This window comes from Thunnus maccoyii, chromosome 3, assembly GCF_910596095.1.
Source record: "Thunnus maccoyii chromosome 3, fThuMac1.1, whole genome shotgun sequence".
Classification (NCBI taxonomy): Eukaryota; Metazoa; Chordata; class Actinopteri; order Scombriformes; family Scombridae; genus Thunnus; species Thunnus maccoyii.
This window is the reverse complement of record NC_056535.1, coordinates 31,248,211-31,255,575: the sequence shown is the minus strand read 5'-3', so window position 1 is coordinate 31,255,575 and position 7,365 is coordinate 31,248,211. Positions and strand designations below refer to the sequence as shown.

The window sequence follows — 7,365 nt, the reverse complement described above, 5'->3', positions numbered from 1 at the left end:
TAAAATGCATAAATCCTCCTTTGGTAACATAACCTGATACCAGATGGTTTGTTACACAGAACCATCTGAGAGGTCGTCCATGGGAACGGTTTGGAAAAGGCCAGCACTTTCAAAAAAATACTTGGCAGGTGATTGGATGAACCATCTGTCTATCACCGTCTTACCTTGCCAAGCAGCTGGATTTGCAACGCTGATTGGTTCGGACACAAGCGCATAACTTGAAGCCTGACGAGATGGATTCTCCTGTGATTTTGTGATGTCGTGATCTCGCAAATCCAGCTGCCTCGCAAGGTAATTGGCAACATGCTAGCCGTGAAACTTGAAGAGGTGATAACGTGAGCTTTTGTGTCTGTCAGCTTATTGTAGAATTCTTTTATCCCCCTGGTGGCTTAACAAAATCAACTGATGCAGCTTTAAAATAATGAGGCAAAATTGTTGTCCAGACAGGATGTTATTAGAAATGTTTGAGCAGTATAGAGATAGAAACAGTTTGCACCACAATGATTTATTCAAAAAATAAAGTTTTGATTGCAGGACTTAAATATTGTTGGTCAGTGTGGCTACTTCCTGTTTTGAGGCTGCAATAGAAATACATGTGAACGCTGCACCACTATAGTGTGCTACACTGAACCAATAGAAAAGGGGTATTTGCGAATAAATCTTGTAATATATTCTAACCATTTCAAAACCCAGCTGCATCATCCTTAGAGGAATAGTTTGACAATTTGGGAAATATGCTTATTCACTTTCTCTCAAAAAGGCAGACAAGACGGTCAGACCACTCTCATAAAGAGCCAGAGATGCAGGTTCCATAGTGTAATGGTTAGCACTCTGGACTTTGAATCCAGTGATCCGAGTTCAAATCTCGGTGGAACCTTCTGACCTTTAAGTCTAATGAAGTCATGTTGTAACTGTTAGCAAATTTGACGCTGGAGTAAAGGTAATGCTACATGAACAGTGTTCATATTGTATGTATCTAAAGTTAAACTGAGTTTAGGTAAACAAGTGGGAGTTGCTTTGAATGCCATGGGAAAGACCAGATTCTTTCATCATTACTGTAAAGATGCAGAAATCATGAACAATTTTACAGTGATTTTTGTCAGAGTGCTGGGTGGGGCTTGTGACAAACAATATCAGTTTGTTCTATTTCTATGTAAAAACCTGATTACTTCTACTGCCAGAAAAAGTGCATATTGTACAGCATTGATTAAAACCATCACCTTTTACTCCAATTTAACCGTTACTTATTTTAACCATACCTCACACCTCTAAATGATCTGAAATATTTGTGAATAAGTCTTGAAAGGCAACGTGATATTTCTAAACATTTCAAACCCAGCTGCATCATCTTAATTTGGGAAATACATATATTTACATTCTTTCCAAGAATCAGATGAGAGCATACCACTCTCATGATGGGGTAAAGTTGTGAATAAAGGAATCAGAAATAAGGGCAGGTTCCATGGTGTAATGGTCAGCACTCTGGACTTTGAATCCAGTGATCCGAGTTCAAGTCTCGGTGGAACCTTCTCGCTTCCTAAGCCTAAGACCACATTCAGACCAAATCCATTGGTGCAGGGTTGAGCGGAGGTTTGTGAGTGTGTTGATTTGTGCCCTAGAACGTAACCATTGTGAAACAATCAAAATAACACCTTATTGATCTGATTCACCAGCTTTCTCGCTACCACTGTTCACTCTCTAGCTCGCTTGACCACAACTGCTCCCTCTCTTTTTCTCGTCTTTTTTTAAAATGAGTTGGGAAGCCGACAGCAAAGCCTAACTTTACTTTTAATGTTATCAAACAAAGAGAAATGTCCTCTCGTCTTCCTAGTAATGTCTTTGTACTTCCTCATGGCAGGGTTTTACAGCTCCGATCAGTCTGTTCGCTAGCTGTGATCAGTCACAGTGACATCAGGTTGCCATTCTCCAAAAGTTGACTCTGGATCAAATTTCTCGCTGCAGGCCATTGTGGCGCCAATGCGGCGCCAATGCGGTCAAAACTTCCACAGTCTAAATGCACGAACGCCATTCCAATGAATGGGAGGACTGGCATTTTCGCCGCACCGACTGATTTGGTCTGAATACAGCCTAATGGGCATGAAGTCATGTTATATTGAAATGTAACAGTTGGTAATGTTGATTTTAGGTAAAAGTAATGCTACATGGTAATTTTTCTGATAAAATGATCATATTGCATGTAGCTAAAGTTAAAGTAATAATCTCAAAGATTTTCATTTAAATAAAGGACTGTTAAGTCATTATCTATCACTGAATGAGGTAAAACAGTGGTGATTTAGCCTATGGCCCACTGATAAAAGTCCTTGCATTTGCAGTATTACGAGCTTGGTGTCGGTGGTGACATTTCTGGGAAAAATCACAGTGTTCACAATGTTTTCCATCACCCAGAGGTGGTTGGTTCGCCAGAGAGGGTAGGCAGAGCTAACACAACAGACTCACTCTTCAACTCACTTGTGTGTGAAGTGGCGTGCTGTTTTTTTCTGGTCTCTGCTAGCGTTGCCTCAAATTATTATGGAGGCGAGGCCCAGGTGCCAACTGTCAAAAAGTAAAAACAGGTGCAGGTTCCATAGTGTAATAGTTTGCATTCTGGACTTTGAATCCAGTGATCCAAGTTCAAATCTTGGTAGTATCTTCTCACCTCAAATCCTAATGGTCATGAAGTCATGTTATGTCAAAATGTAATAGTGGGCAGATATGGATAAAGACAATGCTACATGAACATTTTTATGTTAACCAGCAGTTGGCTTGAATGGTAGTTCTGAAAAGCTGAATTTACAACAGGTATGGATTCCAGTGGTGACTTTGACAGCTAAAAATAAATATAACAAGTCCATAGAAACATAATCCATTACTCCATTGTCCATCTATTTGCTCATTATTTTCCAAAGACTCATGCTTCCCCAAAAATACAGCTAAATACAACTGCTAAACATGTAAACAAGAAGCAGGAGCTTCATATTGAGCTGTATTTTGGTGAAAATATGAGAGCAAAAGTGTAATTTATTCAGGGGATTATAATCTTCCAATCACAAGCTCACTTCTGTTATCCAAAAATGAGGAGACCAGGTGGCGGTGTTGAGGGAAAAATGACAGGAGTAGATTTAAATAACTTCAGCCACATCAGAGACATTCTGAGCCTGAGTGTGAATACCGAGCAATGTGATTAGAGCCCAGAAATCTCTCTGACACAAGTGTAAATACATGTGAAGCATGAAGTCATTAAGTATTTATTGACCGCTGACCGCTGTGAAGAATTTGATGACATAATGTTTGCGGATAGTTTGTCATGTCTGTCAGCACTTCAAACTACTGCTGGAATGCGCTGAACTTCACAAACTGGTGATATCTGACAGTGAAAGAATGAAGCTCTGTTACATTTGCAGTCTGCTCTCTCCAGTATGTTTGTTTGCATTCTACAATGGAAACAGTAGTTATTGAATGCTACCATAATATCAGTCTTACATCTTTGTAAAACTCACAGGGTGCTGAAGTTTGTCTGGTATTTTATCTCATAACATGGATAGAAACGCCCGTGGGACATTTTTGGCATTTCAGGAAGACTAATAAAAGAAACTCTCTGTGAAAAATTAAAGGTTTTCAGTCTTTCTGCTTTGCGTCCACATTGTGCAGCAAGTTTTACAAGAATTATGTTTTAATAGTTTAATAGTTAATAGGAGCTCAATTTAAAATACTTACAAGTGCTCTTGTTTGCTGTCTGAGGTGTCCCGTCAACAGGATGCAGAAATGCTTTCTGTGCTGCGGGCGACTTTAATGTTACAGACTGAAAACTGGCAGCACGCTTGTGAATTTATCTACTAGGGTGAGAAGAAGCGAAACCTTTCAACTTCTTCATCTAAAAATACTTTTTTATGAGGAAAATGTGAAAGTAATCATCATCAAAACATCAAAAAAAAACAATTTAAAATAAACTTTCCCTTTATTGATCATTTCTATTGAATATTATTCTCAACTATGTCTTGTGTTAAATAAATATCTAGATTTTAAATATTTCATGTTTATGTATTAGTATTAATATTGATAGTATTTAGTTATTGTTATAAATGTGATACAATTGAAAGCTCTTGAAAAAGTGGAACTTGAGTTGGGAACGTTTTGTCAAACTGTTTCCAAGGTCAAGAATTAACTTTTAAACCAACAGCATCATTTGTCAGCAGATCCATCTCCATGAAGAAGAAATGCTTGAAAGCTCCAGGAAAAGCTAGTAAGTAGAACTTTAGCTTGAATTGTTAAGTTGAAGTTGTTTTTTATGATTCTGATTTAATAACCTCTACAATAGACCTCATTTACAAACATTTAGAGGCAAGACGACGCTGAGCGCCTCATTAAAGCGCATTAAGGTCTTGTCCTTTTGATGTTACATTACAGTAATGGTCCCTTGGAGGTAGCTTTGTACAGTGATAATGGGCGATGATGTGGTGATGTGGCGAGACACCGCTGGCATCAACAAAACATTTCATATTCCCAGTAAAGAACATCCTCGAGGTTAGAGCTTATTTTATACCAACGCCACTGCTGGACACACAGGAATAAAAATAAAAAAAGAAGAAGTAGTGGTAAAGATTTCCATGTATCCTTAGTTTCCATTGGAGTGGGAATCCATCTGCTGGAAAAAGACACGCTGCTGCTTGCAATTCAATTAAAACTTCCTGTTCCATAACGGTAATGTGCAGGTTTATATTCCGATTAAGTCATCAGAGAATGTGTAATTAAAGCGGTCTAATTTATGCTGTTAAACACATTGATGATTCAGACCTCCCCAAGAACAGTTTTCTTTGGATCTTCTCAGTAAAAACAGGACAACCTGTGGATTATCCATCTGCTCCGGGAAAAAGATGTTGCTGCTGGATTTTTAAAATGTAATTTTTCAATAATGTGAGCAGAGCACCGCAAATGAAATGCCATTAACTTCAATTGCACTGGGGCAATGGCAGAAATCTCAGAGGCATACTGTATATCTCAAACTGGACAAATAAAACCAAAACTTGCATGGGTAGAAACCGCTAGAGAGAAGCGAGAAATGTTTTTTTGCTGTTTGGGTGCCGTGACACAGTTGTGATACTGAGTACCTGCACAGAGATGGAACTGATAAATTCTTTCGTTTCAAGATGCTATGTGTCAATACTGCTGCCGCCAGGAAAAAGTTGGTAGTGATGTTAAATGGGAAAACACCTTGAAGGACAGGTTTGCAATTTTTCAGTCAGGTGTCCATATGAACAGTGAAAGAGGTTTTCCTTGGTGTAATCATTCCTCCTGTTCATACTGGCTATTAAAAGATCCTCTTTCTTTTGCTTTTTGTTTAAGTAATGGGGGGCCAAAAATCCACAGTGTGTCCACACAGTCATTTGGTGCAAAAAATGCATTTAAAAGTTTACCTGAAGCTTATATGAGGCTTCAGCAGTCTGAGTTAGTCATATCAAGTGGATATCTGCCACATTTACCGTCCTTTTAGCATCAAATTCACTCTTTGTGTGTCCCTGTTGAGCTGCAATGGAAGTATAGTAACAAAAAGAGGGACTTTGGCACTAAAAAGACTGTAACGTTGAAAGATACTTGATTTGACTCTTTTGGACGGCTGAAGTTTATAGTTTTGGATTTTGGCCCCTATCACTTACATTGTAAGTGCATCATGAAGGGATCTTCTAATAATGGCCAGTATGAACAGGAGGGATGATTACAGCAAGAAAAACATGTTTCACTGTTCATTTGGCCACCTGACTATTGTTTTAAGACAGACTTGAAAAAATGTGAACCTCTCCTTTAAAAACTGTATTATTTTTTTTTTCTTGGTGTTCACGACAGGAGACAGAGGGATTGTGGGAGGCACAGAGAAGCTACTGACTCAGTCATTCCAGAACAGTGTGTACTATTATGTCCTGTACAGAAAATGTTTCTAAACATGCCACACATGTTCAACTGCTAAAATTACAAAAGGACATACTGTACTCTTTGTAAAGCGTTCAATGCTACAAGGCATGGGTTGGGTTTGGTCTTAACTTTGACACTTTTTGTCAGTCGGCCAAAATAAGTCTTTTCTCCTTTCTCTGTCATATACATACACAGACAGCCTGACTCTGCAAAAAAACTTTACTATATATAGACTATACATCTCTGTTTCAACCAACTATCTCCCTTAAGCCAAAACCTCACCAGAGTCTGTAGCTCTGTTCTTCATTAAGTTTGTTGATTTTGACTACAAATCAAGTCTCCTGCAACTAATAAAATATTGGATTGATTACAGAACAGTCTTATTAGCTAAGCTCAGCTGTCACTTGCACTTAAAACTTTAAAAAAAAAAAAAAAAAAAGGAGTCTTGCAGTCTGAGTTCATGTTTGGGGGGCTTCTTCACTTACAGTAATAAAGTTGTTCGATAAAATGACGTCATGTCTGGGAAATGATCACAAATAAGCAAACAACAAATTTCACGCAAAAGTGAAATGTTAGTCTGTGAGAAGACCAACAGTTTATTCATCTTCATCAATACCATCACCTGTTAAACAGCGTGACACTGTAAACAGTTTATTGGATATATGCTGCCATCTAGTGGTTGAAACATAATACAGCAATGCCCCAGAACTCACAGTTCAATGTATTTACATTACATTTACTCAAGTACTCTACTTCCGTACAGTTTTGAAATACTTTTACGTAATTGTTTCTCTTTCATGCTACTTTATAATTGTACTTCACTACACTGTACTTTTTTTTTACTGATTACTGAAACACTGTACTTTTTACTCTAGTGTTTTGTTTTTTTCCACAAAAAAAGTTCAATTACCTCATAAAAAATAAATAGAAACCGAATGAAATATAATATAGTGTATTGTTATAGATTAAAATACCCAAAAGCAGTTAGTTAGTTAGCAACCTTAGTTGATATTGTACTTTTAATGTGCTAATTCCTAAATACATTGGCATTTCACTTTATTTATATACAACCAAGTAACAGACAGTGAACTTGGGGCTCAGGGTCCCTGGGGCCCCTCACTAGTTGCCTATACACAGTATATGCATTTGCAATAATAATACTGTTATCATATATATATCACTAAAGGGGATTATTTTTACTTGTTATACTGTTTATACTATGTGTACATGTTGCTGAGAACAAATTTTACATTAACTTATAGTTTGAAACATTCAGTTGACTGTTTTCAGCTTGTTTTCATTAACAGAAAATCATCACTTTCTGAATAAAACTGGGACACATACACACTTACAGCTGATGGGGTAGGTGTCCCTTTTGCATTATGCATTATCAACATTAATAATGATTTAGTGTTGGAGAACAAACTGTATTTTCACACAAAACTCAGAAGACGACCATTC

At 37.6% G+C, this 7,365-nt stretch overlaps 2 non-coding genes across 2 annotated transcripts; both read left to right on the top strand.

Annotated features, from left to right (window-relative positions):
• The first annotated feature begins 805 nt into the window (after positions 1-805).
• trnaq-uug lies at positions 806-877 on the top strand. Its single transcript has one exon. It is a non-coding gene; the product is annotated as a tRNA-Gln (tRNA).
• Positions 878-1,456: 579 nt separating this feature from the next.
• On the top strand, positions 1,457-1,528 carry trnaq-uug. The gene has a single exon. It is a non-coding gene; the product is annotated as a tRNA-Gln (tRNA).
• Positions 1,529-7,365: the final 5,837 nt, after the last annotated feature.